The 17598-nt window shown below is 49.9% G+C and overlaps 1 protein-coding gene across 2 annotated transcripts in view; it reads right to left on the bottom strand.

Moving 5' to 3' along the window:
- The window catches only part of GRIK4 (glutamate ionotropic receptor kainate type subunit 4), a 428146-nt gene extending 411621 nt beyond the window's left edge, over positions 1-16525 (bottom strand). For both annotated transcript variants that reach the window (XM_087828477.1, XM_016217418.2), the window contains exon 1: positions 16186-16525. The gene's annotated coding sequence lies outside the window, so the exon portion shown is untranslated. The remainder of the gene's footprint in view (positions 1-16185) is intronic.
- Between the last annotated feature and the right edge of the window lie 1073 nt (positions 16526-17598).

Raw genomic sequence — 17598 nt, 5'->3', positions numbered from 1 at the left:
CTTTCACGTGGCAGGGATCTGCCCTGGAGGGCTTCCTTCCTTCCTTCCTTCCTTCCTTCCTTCCTTCCTTCCTTCCTTCCTTCCTTCCTTCCTTCCTTCCTTCCTTCCTCCCTCCCTCCCTCCCTCCCTCCCTCCTTCCCTCCCTCCTTCCTTCCTTCTTCTTTTTTCTTTCTTCTTTCTTTCTTTCTTTCTTTCTTTCTTTCTTTCTTTCTTTCTTTCTTTTTCTTTCTTTCTTTCTTTCTTATTTTCTTTTTCTTTCTTCCTTTCTTTCTTTCCTTCTTTCCTTTCTTTTTTTCTCTTTTTTTTTTTTTGTTTAAAATATTACAGATGTACTTTTTGTCCTCAATGACCCACTCCATCCCATCCCCCTCCCCAGTCCCTCTCCCCACCATTGTCCATGTCCTTGGGTTGTGCATATATGCATATAAATTCTTTGGTTACTCTCTTCCCCTCCACCCACCCTCCTCCATCCCTCTGACATTCGTCAGACTGATCCATGCTTCCATGTCATTGACTCTATTCTGTTCATCATTTTATTAAGTTCTTTAGATTCCACATATAAGCAAAATCATGTAATGTTTGTCTTTCTCTGCCTGGCTTATTTCACTTAGCATAATATTCTCCATACCGTCCCAAATGGTACAAGATCCTTCTTTACAGTTGCGTAGTATCTAGAAGGTTTTCAATGAGCACAATATCATTTGTCCTAGAGCCTCCACCCAGGACCACAGGACCCTTGGAATGCCCCACCCCACCTACAGCAAGCACTAAGCAGCACAGTTTGCTGATCTCTAGACAAGTGCCTTTCTTCTGGAGCTCCCTTCCCACTTACTTCCATTCTGGAGGCATCTCTAGATTGTGACCGGCCTGGAAACTGTGGCTGTTCTGCACCTTCTACCACAGGCTGCAAGGCCCAGCAGGACCCCAGGCAGGCAGAGTTACAAACACAATACAGACCCTGGAGGCAGGGCAACATTATGTCCTTCATTCTCTGCCTGAGTATGACTCCCTGGGGTCAGATCTGGCCTCAGTCCTCCTCTACCACAGGCTGGCTGAGTGATTTTGGGTAACTTATGTAACCTCTCTGAGCCTCAGTTTCCCCAGTTATAAAATGTGAGTAGCTGTAAAGATTAAATGACAAACTACATGTGAAGTAATGAGCACACAGCCTGAAATATTCAATAAATATCAGATGCCATTTCTAGCAACATCATTCCAGGTCTCCTGTTAGACATTCTCTCAAGTGATCATACTCTAGCCATAATAACCTGGCCATAATGAGCACTTAAAAAAAAAAGTTTTCAATAGAAGTATTCAGAAAAGTACACATTAGCATAGAACTCAATGAGCTGGCTATAGGATCAGAACTCGGATCAAGAAACAGAACATCATCAGTACTCTAGAGGCCTCTCATGCCGCTTCTATCCTGATTTCTGTCACCACAGATCCCATCACCTATTCTTGAACTTTATATAAATACAATTATACAGTATGTACTAAAAGTACCTTATGGCTTAAGAAGCCCTTTCATAGATATTACCTAATTTGCTTTTCCCCAAGCCCTATGAGATTAGGTTTTTCATTGTCCCTTTTTTATTGCTGAGCAGACAGAGTCTTCAGATACGGTCAATGACTTGCCCAAGGCTGAATGGTAAGCAAAGAGGCCAGGACTCTAATTCCAGGCTGGCCTTCTCTTGTCACCTTTCCACAACAGCAGGATACTTCCCACACATCACACCAGGCTCCCTCCCCAACACTATGCTGCCAGGAAAACTCTTCCTCCAGGATGCTTCCTTGAGTTGCTCAGAGGGAACCCTTCAGCCTGTTCTGCTTTTCCCCATTTCAGCTTCAATAGTGGGTCTTAACATGCAGCACATCTGGGCATGTACCTGATAGGTGTCGGCTTACTTACTGCCTGCTGTGGGTTTGTGTGATGTGTCTGCCCATCTTTTCTCCACAAGCCTCTGGGGTCACAACCCCCAGAGGGCAGGGCAGACACACGCTTCTGTGGCCCATTCCACAACCTGTCTAGGTTAGATGGGGCTGGTTAGAGGCTGGGTAAGGTGGGGGCACCTCTGAATCAGGCCCTAGCCAGGTGGGAGCAGGTTACTTGCTTCCCTGGGATAATAGGAGGCTGTTTTCCTTGTCAGTCAGTCTCTAATGAGAGGCTTGAAACAAGAATGAACCAGGGCCAAGGATCCCTTTTCAAATCCTGATTCTGCAAATCATACGACCTTGGGCAAGTTACTTGCCTCTCCAAGTGTCAGTTTCCTCATTTATAAAAAATGATTGGACTAAATCTGACTTGACAAATTCGCTGTGCCCTGTGCTCATCTATGCCCCAGGTTGCACATGCTTGGCCCTAGACCTGTCTTGACTCAGCTGCAGGCACCACTGCAAATCAGCAGAAATGGGCACAGGAGGAACCTAGCTGACACTGTTGACCACTGCATCACCAGGTGCCTAGAGTCACTATGCCCCAAGAACCAGGGGAGAAAGGTCAGCAAGGGCTCATCCCTGAGATCCTGGGTCCATCTTCATAGTCCTCACACAGGGGCATCCTTCTCTTAGGTTCTCTGTCCCCATAGTCTCCACACCCCATCCTGTCTACTGCTCTCCATATAACTAACTCTGCATAGGAGTAAATGGATTTTTGGATGCACACAGTCCTTAGCTCACACTAGGTATCTAGAGGAACACCCCTGGGGCCCAGGCCTCTGCTCACAGAGCCTCCTTCTGACTCACTGGAGGGCAATGCCCCAACCTAGATCAGTTGGGGCCCCTCACCCATAGATGACCTCTGCTCTCGCCAGACATCCCTGTCCAGTCCATGTCAATGGCAATCTCACCTGAGTTAGAGGAGTAGGTGAAGTGCTTAGGGCTAAGGTCCAGGCAGATCCAGGGTGTCTTAACCTTTGTCCAGCTCTCTTGTGGGTTACACTAATTCTACAATCCACCAGGGAAATGTGTTTCAAGATCCACACAACCAACATTTTAATCCTACATATCAGTGAGTTGAAGCAGCCCATCCAAGATTTCCGGAGTCAAGGCTCATTGCTAGCCTAGGGCTCCAGGACTCAGGGTCTCTGCAGACAAAGGGATCTCAAATAAAGCCATTCATTCAACAAATATTTATTGAGCACCTACTGTATTCCAGTACTGTCCTGGTTTGGGGATTGTAACTCTGAGAAACAGACACAGGACCTGTGTCAGTGGAGTTTCTGCCTGGTGGGGAAGACAGACAATGACCTTTGCTCACGTCCTGAAGCATCCAAGGGTGGCCTGGCTTGCCTTACCTTGCCTCACTCCCATTTACATCCATTCTCCCCAAGGTGAGCTGCTTAAGTTCCTTCTGTGCTGGGTGCTGGAAGCTGGAGCCGAGATACCAACTGGCTCCTTGTAGAGGCATTGGCCAATGTGGAGAAGCCACGCATATAGAGGAATGGGAAATTCTATGGTTCAGCTGTGTGACCTTGTGCAAATTACTCAAGCTCTCAGAGCATCCATTCTCTCCTGAATCAAATAGAACTAATAACCCCTACAGTGTAGGGTTGCTGTGAGGATTTGCGAAGACATATGAGGAAGGACACTTGAGATACAATGAGAACAACAGCATTATTGACCCAGGAATATAGGGCAATGATCATCTCAACTCCAGCACCTGAAACCCAAAGTCAAGCTATGAGTGCCCCTCTCTGCTAACTGTCCTCCCCAAAGAAGAACTGAGGGGAAGAGAGACAGTCGAACAGCAGCCTGCTGGGTCACACTCTACTGTTGGAAATGCGCTCTCAGCTGATTTTCCACTGCTCACAGAATCTAATTGCTGTAATTGCTGGTGTACTTCCAATTTGCACCCTACTTGGCAGATCTCATGTTCCAGCCTATTTACTTTAGACTCTGGCAGGACTCTTACTTTTCAAAGCAGAGTGAAATGGTGCTATTTTACCTCAAACTGATGAGCTTTCTCCACCTAATTGCTAACTCTGTACTCTTAGATTTGGGTTATCTGATCTTGGACTTTGATGGGGTGTCTACACATCACCAAGCCTCATAGAGCTCAAAAAAGCCAGCCAGTCACCCCTGTCTTCAGCGATCTGCCACCAGGACCCCAATGTAGCATCTAAGATTCAGAAGATATCTGTATGCATTTTATAAGGCCCAGTCCAGTGACATCGGTGGTTGTCCTGTCACACAAGAGGTACTTAGGAAATGTGTGCTATATTTTCTATTTCTGTGGTGTCAATTGTTACTTCTCCTCTTTAATTTCTAATTTTATTTATTTGGGTCCTCGCTTTTTTCTTTATGAGCCCAGTTAAAGGCCTATCAATCTTTTTATCTTTTAAAAGAACCAGCTCTTGGTTTCCTTGATCTTTTGTATTGTTTTTGTCTCTATGTCTTTATTTCCACTCTGATCTTCATTATTTCCCTCCTTCTACTTACTTGGGGCTTTGCTGTTCTTTTTCTAGTTCTTTTAGGTGTAAAATTAGACTTTTTATTCCAGGTTTTTCTTGCTTCTTGAAGTAGGCCTTTGTTTCTATGGACTTTCCTCTCATGACTGCTTTTGCTGTCTCTTAGAGTTTAGGTGGTTGTGTGTTCATTTTCAAGTCTCAGAGTTACTTTTGATTTCTTCCTTGATCTCATTGTTTAATAACATTTTATTTAGCTTCCATGTGATTGTATGTTTTTCAGGTTTTTTCCCCCATAATTGATTTCTAATTTCATACCATTGTGGTCAGAGAAGATGCTTCATATGATTTCAATCTTCTTTAATTTAACACTTGTCTTGTGTCCTAACTTGTAGTCTATTCTAGAAAATGTTCAATGTGTACCAGAAGAGAATGTACAATCTGCTGTCTGGGGTGAAATGTTCTGTAAATATCAATTAAATCCATCCAGCTAGTGTGTCATTTAAGGCCATTGTTTCCTTGTTGATTTTCTGTCTGGAAGATCCATCCACTGATGTCAATGGGGTGTTAAAATCCCCTACTATGCCTGTATTACTGTCAATCTCTCCCTTTATGTCCATCAAGATTTTCTTTATATATTTAGGTCCTCCTATATTGGATGCACTTATGTTTACAAGGGTTATATCCTCTTGTTGTACTGACCCCTTTAGCATTGTCTCTTATTATGGCTTCTGTTTTGAAGTCTATCTCGTTAGATATAAGTATCGCTAACCCAGCTTTGTTTCATGTCCATTTGCATGAAATATGTTTTTTCCATCCCTTCACTCTCATCCTGTGTGAATCTTTTGTTCTCAGGTGGGTCTCCTGTAGACAGGATATATATGGGTCTTGTTCTCTTATCCATTCAACCAAGGATAAGAGATTGATTGGAGCATTTAATCCATTTGCACTTAAAGTAATTATTGATAGGTACTTATCTATTGTCATTTTATTCTTTATACCTTCATTCTTCTTTTTGTTCTTTCTGCTTCTTAAAGAAGATTATTTAACATTCTTGCAACACTGGTTTGGTGGTAATGAATTCCTTTTGCAATTTTTTTTTTTTCTGGGAAGCTCTTTATTTCACCTCCAAAAATGATCGCCTTGCTGGGTAGAGTAGTCTTGGTTGTAGGTCCTTGCTTTTCGTCACTTTTAAACAACTTGCTGACTGGTTTTTTAGAGCCAGAGTTTGCTGTGCTGCTGGCTACTTTTCTATCATGACCGGTCAGCAGGTTTTAAAATTATTTAAATTAATGTAAGTCCAAACATGAGTTATCTCATGACAGGTCAGCAATGTTCAGACACAGAAACATGTGTATACTTATGACTGGTCAGAAAGGTGTTATAATATTTCATGCCAATCCCTTCTGGCCTGAAGTGTTCCTGTTGAGAAATCATCTGACAGTCTTATAGGAGCTCCCTTGTAGACAACTTACTGTCTTTCTCTTGCTGCTCTTAAGATTCTTTTTGTCTTTAACATTTGCCAGTTTAATTATGATGTGTCTTGAACCTTTTTGGGTTCATCTAGATTTGGACTCTGTGCTTCCTGGATGGGTGTGTCTTTTCTTCTTCACCAGGTTAGGAAAGATTTCAGTCATTATTTCTTGCTCTCTCTCTTCTCTTTCTGGAACTCCTATGATGCAGATATTGTTATACTTGATGTTGTCCCAGAGATCCCTTATACTTTCTTAATTTTTTAAAATTCTCTTTGTTGCTCTGCTTGGCTATTTTCTGTTATTTGTCCTCTAATTTGCTGATTTGATCCTCTGCTTCATCTAACCTGCTGTTGGTTCCTTCTAGAGTATTCTTCAATTCAGATATTGTACTCTTCATTTCTGATTCTTTTGACACAAAAGTTTGACTCTCTGTATTAGGTAGATCTGCTATGACTCCCAAACTTGTTATGGTATCTTTATGTTGTAGGTGTCAGTGACGCAATCTTCCAGATCAGATGAGCTAGGTACTCAAGGAATGTCTCTTGTCTGGGTTATGTGTGTCCCCCTGTTGTAGTTGAGACTTGAATGCTGTTGGCCCATTTGTGGGTAGGGTTAACCTTCAAGCTGACTGACTATAAGGATAGACCTTGATCAAGCTAAGCTGCTATGCAGGGGATGCCCCCAGAGGTAGAGGTCTGGTGCCTGCCAAGACACTCCACCTTTAGTGTCCCACTTTTGTGGCTAGTTGGGTCAAGCTCTGGTGTGGTCTGTAGCCCACCAGTGGTTGTGTGATTCTGGTTACACCTGGGAGTGGTTCCAGTGCAGGTCAATGTAAGACACTGCCTGAAACTGGTCTTGGGCTACATGTCTACAGCTACCATGCAATTCATGTTTGTGGTTGCCTCTACTTGGCCTGAGTGTGCACAGGAGGGGCCAAGCTGTGTACAAGTGTCGGTTTCTTCCAGCTCTGAGCAAGGGGCAGATCCATAAAAGATCCTGTGCACCCTGAGGTGTGCCTCCACCTGTCAGCCACTCTGCCTCTCCCTGGGGTTGCCTAGTCTTCCTTGTGAGCCTTCTGAAGAAAGACAGTAGAGTGGGCCCAGGCTGGCCACAACCCACAGACCCTTCCACAAGGTGTGAGTTTGATAGGGCAGGGTGACCAGGATAGGGATGGTAGGGCTAGTGGGTCTCCTGCTTGAGGGCTGTGCAGTTAGGCACTCAATGGAGGGAAAGTAGTCCCTACTCCAGAGCCATACCACTCAGTTTCTGCCAGAGTTGCCGACCCTAGGTCCCCCAGGTTCAGGTTGGGTGCAGCCAGACAGCCCTCTTTTGGAGCAAACTTGGTAGGGCAGAGCCCCCAGGAATTGGAAGGGCAGGTTAAATGAGTCTCCCATGGGGGGGGGGGGGGGGCGCAGGCTGAGCTTGCATAGGGGTAACAATGCCCTACCATGTCGGAGCCACACACCCCAGCACCCATCTGAATCCGGGACAAGAGCCTCTGAGGGAGATGTCCTCCAAAGGTTCCAGCTCTGTGCAGCACTCTGATTCCCCGAGGGACCAAGCTCAGCAGGGTGGGGCCACCAGAAGTCAGAAAAAGCCAAGATAATCACCAGGTGGGGAACAGTTGGGCTCCCGCTGTGCATGTGTTGGGGAAGAATGGCTGCCATTCCAAAGCTACACAGCTCAATGACTGTCTGAGTCTCCGCCAAGAGCTTCTCCAGAAAAAGAGCACACCAAAGGTCCCTATTGGATGCAGTCAGCAGACCTTTCTCTAGGACTCAAGCTCAGTAGGGGGTGTTGCCAAAGTTGGAGGAACGGGATAGCACACTCCTCTGGTGGGTGTTGTAAGAATAGGAGTGGGAAAATGGAGTCTGAGGGCAATGTGATATAAGGACTCAGAACAGGTGGACGTTGGTGGCTGACCCTACAGATATCTCTCGTCAGGCCACACTACCCAGATCTTTTCTGTATGACTCCCATATGCCCTGAGTTGCCTTTCCACTCCCAGTGTCATGGGTGAGTGTTCAAGAGCAAGACCCTGTGTGATGGCCATTTAAGAGGGCACCTGGGTTTCCAGCAGACTCCCATCTCTTCCAGGCAGTCAAAATCCCTGCTGATTTTCACAGGTAGATACTATGTGGGCTCCTTTTCCTGGCTGTGGTATTCTGAGTTGAGGAGCCTGGAGTGAGGTTCAGACCCCAAGTTCCTCAGTAGGGGACTTTTGTAGTGGAGATATTCCTCCAGATACTCAACTGCTGCACATGGGTGTGGGGGCCAGCCCTTTCAATGTTTCTGCCTTTCCTATCAGTCTCTGTGGCTTCTGTAAATCTGTTGTTATAATACTTCTGGTCAGCTAGCCTTCCATTAGTCATTCAGGCTGATTTCTCTATAATTTAGCTGTAACAATGGTTTGGTGCCAGGAGGAGGTGTGGGTAGCTCCCACCTACTCGGTAGCCATTCTGGAATCCCCAGAGAAATGTGTGCTCTAAATAGATGTACGGAATCTCAACATAGCCGTATGGCCATGGATCAGGCACATGCTCATAAGCTAAGTCCTAGCCTTGGCCATTTATCTGAATCTCCCAGACCATCATCTTCCTGGCTACAGGACTTCATTTGGGGAATAGAATCTTGAAGGAGACTGAGTCCTGGCTTTCCTTTTTGTCCATGTGGCACCTTCATACCCTGAAAGCTGGAATGTGAGGAAGGGTAGAAGTGTTCCATGGGGTTCCAAGGAGGGGTAAAACAAAGACTTAGAAGAAGTACATTTGGCTCAATATAAGTTAAAGCCTTCGGGTATTTTTTGAAGAAAATTCCTAGCATTTTCTGAGCACCTTCTACATGCCAGACAGTATGTTGAGTGTTCTCACACTCCCTGGTTACAGCTGCCTGGAGTGGGTTGGCCTGCCTCACGATTGGTCAAGAGCATGGTTCAGACTGCCAAATTTATATCTGCCTCCACCACTTACTAGTAAGTCACCTTGGGTAAGCTATGCAATTCTCTGGGCCTCAGTTTGCTCATTTTTAAAATAAGACAACAATAGTCCCTACTTATAGGATTGTTTGAAGATCAACTTAATGTACATAAAGCATCCAGAACATAGTACATGCTCAATAATGTTAGCCTTCAGAAGATGGGGAGGAGGCGCAGGAGGAGGAGGAAGAGCAGCAGCTGAGGCTGGATAACTAGCCAGCGGAGATCCTGCTGTAATTGAGAGGAGAACAGCAGGTGAGATACTGAATGAATGATCTCAAGTTCCTTCCAGGAATAAGATTCTATGAGTCATTTAACCTCTCGGGTTTCCATTTTCCTAGCAATTCCCTAGGCATTGCCATTCCTGGAAAAACGCTGCTTTATTCTGTATACTATTCTCAACCTTGGGAAGAGCAGGTGTACCCAATGATCACTCTCTCCACTATCTGTGCAGGCTGCTGATGGCCTTCAGAAGGTTCTGAGTGTGTGGACAGAGCCTTTTTAAGAGGGCAGGAGTACTGCATCCTGATCCAACCTCCCAATCAAATAACTCTATTGTTTTCAGCTAGTTACTAAAATCCTGAGAGTCTGGAATGATATTTCCTACATGCCCCACCTGTCAGATTTGTGGCCCTGTGAGATTATCGGGGGAGGAGCAAAAACCACCAAGAACATCATAAGTCTTTGAATAGGTGATACCCACCAGGAAGTGGCATTGGCAGCTCCAGCATAAGGGTACATTGTGCTGATGGAGGCTCGGGGGTGGATGAGGGTTGGTGAGAAGCTACACCACTTTCCCTCAGGAAATGATACCATAAATCCACTTTAGTCTCCTCCACTTCTCAAAAAGACTCTGCTGCCTCCAGAAAGAGAGATGCCCAAACTCCCATCCAGTCATCAGCCTTGCTGGGGACATTCTTCTGTCATGATCTTATGAACTCAACAAGGCCAGAGGGACACTATAAAGGCTGATAATAACCACAACTTTAATAGCAGTGCTCCACCAGATTTCTTCCAGAGATGCCCCGTCATGACTCGGAAAATCCAAACCCCATGAGTAGCCACGCCAGCTAGCTGGGCCCTGGGGCCCTAGAGGGGATGGTGCTTAGACTAACCCTGGTGGGTCTGGGCAGGGCAGGGCAGGGCAGGGCTGCTGGAATCTCATTGAGCTCCATCAATGCTCAAACTTTGTGGTGCATGAGGAGGTTTCATCAATGCTTCATTTCACTGCCTTTTCACCATGGATGGTTTCCATGTTGCAAAAGGTTTACAAAGGATTCAGGGACCACTGTGGTAGCTCTGTTAGGAGTGGTCTTTACTTGATTCTCAACACTGCCAATGACCTCTCACTCAGGCGTCAAAGAAATCAAGCCAAGAAAAGATAAGCATCAGAGTGTACCAAGGGTCCACTGTCCCCTCCATGCCTGGCCTCCTTGCCTATGAAATGAGGAATAGAAGTAGTGAGGTAGCAAGAGGGGAAATCAAGAAAATTAGGAGAGGATCAGTGCCTATTTCACATACGTGTGCATGTGTGCACACATGTGCATGCACCCACACATGCACACAGAAATTCTTACCAACAGCATTTTAAAACAGACCACCTGGATATAAATTTCAACTCTTCTTCTTACTAGCTATGGAACTTTGGGGTAATCATCTCTGATCTCAGCTCCCTCATTTGCAAAATGGGTATAATAATAATAATACCTTAATGTTATTAATTGGGTGAACTAAGATAATGTACCTGCTCATATTTTTAGACGTAGGTATAATGCCCATTAAGCTCCTTGCCCAAAGCCACATCTACTGGAAGAGCTGGGACTTGAATCCTGAGCAAGCAGATCCAGGAGTGGCCAACCACTGCACCACACAGCCTCTGGGGGAGGGCGGGGTGCTCCACTCAGGCCACAAGCACAGGCAGAAAGCAAAGAGCTGCCCCTAAAAAGTGACAACAGCACTTTTCTTCTTGAACCCAGTCTCCCTACTGGGGGTCCTTGTTGGGCTAGAGAGCAAAAACCACCCCAGCTGCCCCAGTCCCCCAAATGTGCCTCCTTCTTCCACAGCATCCTAAACTTTTCTGCTTTATTAATTGTGCCTTGTAGCCAGCCTCTCATACATCTTAACCACCTCTGGGCTATTAGTTTCTCATTGTATTGCATCCTCCTCTGTAAACCTGGCCCTTAAACTCCAATTCTAAACATGTGTACACTCCACAGCACTGTCCCAGGCCACCGCTCTGACTCCCCTGTCCCGGAGCCTTCACTGAAGTGGGAAATCTGTTAGGTACAGTTTATTATGTGCCCATGTTGAAAGGAAACTGAGGCAGCAATAAGTAGCTTGGATTTCCCGATTCCAAGCCAGTTCTCTTCCACTGGTCCACAACATACCCCTCCCACCCAAAGAAGCCCCCAAGACTCTGTGCATACTCTGGCTTCCATTTCAGCCTCTCTTTGACCAAAATACCCCCAGCACCCCAAAGACAGATAACCACCACCATCTGGTTTCCTCTGCTTCCTCTGAGCAAATTCTCCCTGAGAAAAGCCTGAGGAGAAGGAAGGGCCATGAGGGCTGACTCCCAGGTGAGGGCAGGGCTGACTTCAGGAGGTGAGGGCAGGACTGACACACAGGTGAGGGCAGGGCTGACTTCAGGTGAGGGCAGGGTTGACTTCAGGTGAGGGCAGGGCTGACTTCAGGTGAGGGCAGGGCTGACTTCAGGTGAGGGGCAGGACTGACATACAGGCGAGGGCAGGGCTGACTTCAGGTGAGGGCAGGGGCTCACAGGGGTCAGGAACCTGCCCAGGACCTTTCACAATGAATGGCAGGCCAGCCTCAAATTCAGGATTGAGTGACAACTGAAAGGCTGTGGACTCACTCCCCAACCCTAAGAAATGGTTGGATACAGAAGCTGGCACTTTGTGGGTAGACATAAAGGAGATAAAAGAGTCATAGCAATAAAAAAGTGCGATCTTTAGAAGGACCCCAGGGCACACCACTCCCGGAGGAAGGTCCAAATAGCCCTCCCCCCACCCCCACATCCACATTCTATGCATTTATCTCTGTAACAAACATTTGTTAAGCATGAGTTGAGGTCACTTAAATAAGAAAGATATTTATTGAATACCTACTCTGTGCAAGACACCTGGGACAGGACTGACCTTGAGCAAAGCACGTGTGGGTTCCTGGCCCTCTCAGAGAAGCTCCATTCCAGGTCCCCTGGAGGGGACAGACACAGGTGAGCAACTTTAAGAGCAGTGAGGACTGGGCACAGGGGTCCCAGTGCCATGAGGGGAGAGCAGAGAGGGCTCATAGAGGTTGTGGAGGTAGAATTCAGTCATCAGAAATGCCTAGAACCAGCCCCCTCTGCAGCACACCCTCACACAAGACTTCTCACCTGCTGTCTAGGAACTTCACCGGCCACCCAGGCCCCATCCCAAGATGCTCCAGTCACCTCCCTCACAGCATGTGTGCAACAAATTTAAGAGCTTTCCCTCAGACATGCTTCACCTCTGGCTTCCCCATTTCTGAAAGTGGCGTCACATTCTTTGCCTCCAGGGCTCAAAATCTCAAAGTTCTCTCCTAACACTTCCTGTTCCATCTGCTAGTTCCCTTCTGTCAGTGTGTTCTCTCCTTTGGAAATGTACTCCTCAATGCACTCCCCTTTTGCCTTCAGCCACTCCCCCCCACACTTTCCACCCCAGCCCTCAGCTCCTCTTGGCACTACACTCCTCTGCCCAAGGATCCTCAGCATGTCCCCAAACCCAATGTGTCAACCTAAACCTCTTCTCTCTGGCTTTCAAGGTCCTCCTGAGTTCAGCTAGTTCTGCCCTACCCCTGCCCACCAAAGACCTTCCTTCCCTTGCCTCACCCAATCCTCAGGACATCCCCTGCCCCCACCGCCTGTGCAGCCCCCCTCACCCATGAAGTCCTTCCCCCGTCACTGAGTTCCAGCCCATCTTTGCTGGTGACCAGTGCACAACCACACACACCTCGTGTTCCAGTCCTGGGTGTGTCCACCTGTGCTCTCCATGCAAATGATCCACTGCCGAAGGTGCTCCTACCTAGGCAATCCCTGCGGGGCCGTGTGTAAATGATGTACTTACATTTAATGGATTCTGTAGTTTAATAAAACCTATGATGAATCTTTTGATAAAGAGCCTCTACCTCCCTTTTTCAGGCCCAAGAATAGGGGAAGGAGCTGGGGTTCTGGACTGCTCCAATCTGTGAAGTGGCACAGGGCATCCCACTGCAGGGCCTCCTATGGCCCCCTTCCATCATCTGTAAAAAAGGAGATGCTTCCATCTAACTCATGGGGAAGCTGGGATGACTGAGTGAAATAAGCAGAGTGCTCAGACAATGCAATGTTAAATTGATTCCCTTCCTCCTTCCCGTAATTCACCTCAGCTGAGACAGTTGTGTAAGTTTTTTTACACTGGATTTGCTAAATATAAAGCATACCCTATTTTATGTAACCAAATGTTATAATCAATTAACAACTATTTTTGTATGTTCCCACTATGAGCAGGGGTCAGTTTATGGGATGTAGAAGGACAGTATTTGCTTGGTTAGGAACCCAGGATGCGAAAAGGCACCAGGCAAAGGCTTTGCTCCTCAAGGGATTTGCCTTCTGGGTAAGGAGACAAACAGGGGTAGATGATTATCAACAGCAGGCAAGAGCAGGAAGCTAAAATATTGCCACAAAGAGCCAGGTGAGCCCGGCCAGCTGTGCGTTAGTGGTTGAGCGTCGACCTGGGATCCAGGAGATCGTGGTCCGATTCCTGGTCTGGGCACATGCCCAGGTTGCAGGCTCGATCCCCAGTCGAGGGCATGCGGGAGGCAGCTGATCAATGACTCTCGTCATTGATGTTTCTATTTCTCTGTTTCCCTCTCCCTTCCTCTCTCTGAGATTAATAAAGATATGTTTAGAAAAAAAAAAAGAGGCAGGTGGAAGGAGCCCACTCAGGGGTGCTAAGTGGGCACCTGCTGGGAAGCCCCTTACATTGACAAATGGCATTCCCATCCACTCACATTCTTGCTGAAACAATCCTTTCAAGCAGGTGAGATTGTCCCCATTTAACAGGTGAGGCAAGTGACATTAAGCAATTTGTTCAAAGTCACTCAGGGAGTTACACAGGGATAAAAGCTTAGGTTTTCCCTGCTGGGAAAACCTGATTGGGGGTGTAGTTCCCAGGAGGAGGAAAGAAAACAGTCCTGGTGGTATGAAGGTGGGCAGAGGGTCTCATCCAGAGGCATAAAGCTAGGGCCAGCCTGTGAATGGCCTGAACCTCCAAGCTGCTACGTGGGAATTCTATCCAGTACCCCAGGGGACCACTGAGGGCTCTTGAATTGGGTCACATGTCACAAGCATCTTTATTTGCAGGAAGGCAGGTGTGGCCTCAGGCTGCCCAGGGAAGACACTGTGTTAGCATAACCCAGGGGTAGACCACTAAAGCCCGAAGTGAGGACAGTGGCAGTAGGAAAGGAAAGATCAGACAGGGCACCAGAAGTCCTCAAAAGAGCTGAGAGGACTGAAGTAATAAAGATAGCAGAGTGGGGTGAGGAGGCAAGGGAAGAAGGTGCCCAGAGGTCCCAGGGGTCAGGCATCATGCCTTGGAGAACCTGGAACTCCTTCTGCAAGAGCAAGTAAAGAGAGACAGCTGCCTAGGGTTAGGGTGGTGGGAGATCCTGGGTGCTGGGGCAGCCAGTCTAAGGGCTGAGAGAATGCAGAACCAAGAATTAGCTAGACCTCAGACCCTGGGTAGGGTTGGGAAGCCAACCTTTCAGCCCCATAGGGAGAAAAAAGTGTTGAGTTGACATGGGAAAGCATGAAGAGGAACTGAAGCATGGGATGGGGAGAGGGGAGGATGAACAGCTTTAGAAGCAACAAGTAGCAGCAAAAGACCACTGGGCTGGGTGTCCAGAGGCCTTGGGTGTGGCTGCAGAGACTTGGAAGTCATTTAACCTGTAGGAGACTCGGTTTCTTGGGAATCAATAACACCTCCTTACAGGGTGGTAGTGCAGATCAAATACTGGTAGGTTCCTAGTAGAAATCAAATAAAGTAGTGTTTCTAAAAAGCATTTGGAAAACTGTGGAACTTTGCCCTGGTTGGTGTGGTTTGATGGTGAAAGCAATGACTTGTACACCAAAGGGTCACAGGTTTGACTTCCGTCAAGGGCATGTAACTGGGTTGCAGGTTGGATCCCTGCCCCCTGGGTCAGGCTGTGTGTGGGAAGCAACCAATCGATGTGTCTCTCTCACATTGCTGTTTCTCTCTCCCCCTTTCCCCTCCCTTTCACTCTCTCTGAAAATCAACAGGGAACAAAACCTGTGGCTCATACACACACAAAGGATTAGTACTATGCATGAATAACAAGATGCTTACTTTCCACACCACTGCCCGCCCCACCAGCAACACAACACGGGCTCCCTCCTCTTCCTCCTTACTGCTCCTCTTGTTTTCCCAGTAGTTCCCCTTCACCCCTTCCTTCCATCGTGGTGGGGCAGAGAGCACATCAGAGGTAGCTGAGGCCTGCTCTCCAAGAGCCCCTGCTTCCCAGCAGCTGGGACCTCCCTGGAGCCTCCGCTTCTTTCCCACTATATAAAAGTTCCCTCACCATCCTCAGGGAAAATCAAACTGGAAAGCCGGACCAAAAAGTTGACCTAGTCTCTGGGAAGAACTTTCAGTGCTGGGGAAAATGTTAGCCAATGATCAAGATGGCCTTAGAGGGGAGAATGGGGAAAGCACAAAAAATAACCAGAATCTCCTCTCAACCCCTCTCCACTAACCCCTGCCTCTTCCCCACCAGGTATTCCCCAGAGCTCTGGGGCCAGCCTTGCCTTTGGTCTCAGGCAGCAGGTCCAGAGGAAGAGCGGGAGACAAAGCTAGTGAGGCAGGCAGAAACTGATGACTACACCCAGGCCACGGCTCCACACAGAAGGCTCACTCCACAAGAAATAAACAAAATATGGAAAATCAAACAAACCCAGACACCGTAATGTGTGCTTATTAGATTAACTCTCCAAAGGGTCATGACCTTGATGAACACATCCAGTCAGTGAGGAAAATAATAAACCTGATTAATAATGAGACATGAGCTGCAGCTTCAGCACAATCAGCCTCATGATGCCCAGCGGTGTTCCAGGGGATTCCTTCCAGGGTGGACGAGACACAGCTGACCTCTCCAGGCCCCTGCCTCCACCCCACGAGCACAGACACTAGGGAAGAAAAGCAGAGCCAGATCTCTCAGGAGACCACTGCCAACCCAGAGAGCCTCTGTCCCAAACAGCCACTGCAGGTGCTCCTGGAAGTGTCTGGTCGCCCCAGTGACTCACAGGGAACTTGAGTGCAGGTGGTTCTCTTTGTTCCGGACAGGGCTCCACGCGCTTGGCAAGTCCTGAGATGCCCACCACTGCCCCGGCCCAGAGCTGCCCGTTTCCACACGACCCAGGCCCTTAGGAGACATGCCCAGAAGGGCCGCTGGAGGGAGGCGGGAGACGGCACCGCGCGGCACACCGGCAGCAGCTCCAGGAGGACGGCAGCACAGAGCCCGAGCTGTGCGGCCACAGGGCCAGCGGAGAAGCTCCGCGCGTCGCTCTGCCACCGCCAGGCAGGCAGAGGGCCCTGGGCCAGCCCTGCGCCGCCTCCGCCACCCCGAGGGCCTGGCCAGCTCTCCCAGGGCTCCAGCTCCTGCCTCCTCACTGTCCCGGCTCCGGTCCTGTCAGGGCCGAGACCCACGCGTGCCCGGCGCGGGTCTGGAGCTCAGCGCCCGCCAGGCCTCGGGGGAGACCGTCAGCCCCCCACTTGCCCACATGACGGTCTGTTCCCCGCTTCTCACCGGGGTGAAGCGGGGCGGGGCGGGGCGGACGGCGCTCCCTTAGTCCAGGGAAAGCGTCATTTCTGACAGGGCGCTGGGTCCCCAGGCGACCAGCGGGGGCGGACGCGGTCCAGGCGCTGTCAGTGAGCAGGGAGGCGGCCTCCTGGGCTCCGGGCTGAGCGGGACGGGCGCCGCGGCCCGGGGACGGCCCGAGGGTGACGGGAGGGCGCGGGGGCCTCACGCGGGCAGAGGGCGGACGCGGGCCGGAGCGGCCGGAGGGGCCGGCGCGGGGCCCTCATGCGGGCAGAGGGCGGACGCGGGCCGGAGGGGCCGGCGCCGGGGCTCTGGGGCCGGGCGGGCGCAGGGCGGTGGGGATGGAGGCCGCGGGGACGAGCCCAGGCGGGAGGCGCGGGGAGCCGCGCGCGGCCGGCGGCCGGAAGGCGGGAGCGGGAGGAAGGGCGCGGGCGGGCGGGGCGTCGGGGCGGGCGCGGCCCGGGGGCCGGGGGGCCGGGGCCTCCAGGTACCGGACGCGGGCGGGCGCGCTCCGGAGCCCGACGCGGCGGGGAAGCCAGGGCGCGGGGACCCGAGCTGGGCCCGGCCCTGCCCTTACCTGGGCGGCTCCGCGCTCGGGCTGGGCAGGGCCAGGCTGCCCGCCGGGCCGGGCGCCGTTGCCTCCTCTCCTCAGCAGCAGCTGCGGCGACTCCGGCCCGATCCGCCCGCAGCGGAAGGTAGAGTCTGTGTCCGGCCGCGAGACGGGCGCGGGCGGCGCGGGAGGAGCGCGGCCCGGCGCGGGGCGCCGCCCCGCGGACAGCGCGGGAACTGCGGGGCCGGGGCCGGCCGGCGGGGGAGGGGTCGCCCCGGGCCCCCCGCGCGCCCGGCCGCCCGGAGCCTCCCCCTGCGCCCGAGGGGCGGGCGCGGCAGGTCCCCGCGG

This window comes from Miniopterus natalensis, chromosome 20 (assembly GCF_054644295.1).
Source record: "Miniopterus natalensis isolate mMinNat1 chromosome 20, mMinNat1.hap1, whole genome shotgun sequence".
NCBI lineage: Eukaryota > Metazoa > Chordata > Mammalia > Chiroptera > Miniopteridae > Miniopterus > Miniopterus natalensis.
This window is presented reverse-complemented; position numbering and strand designations above follow the sequence as displayed.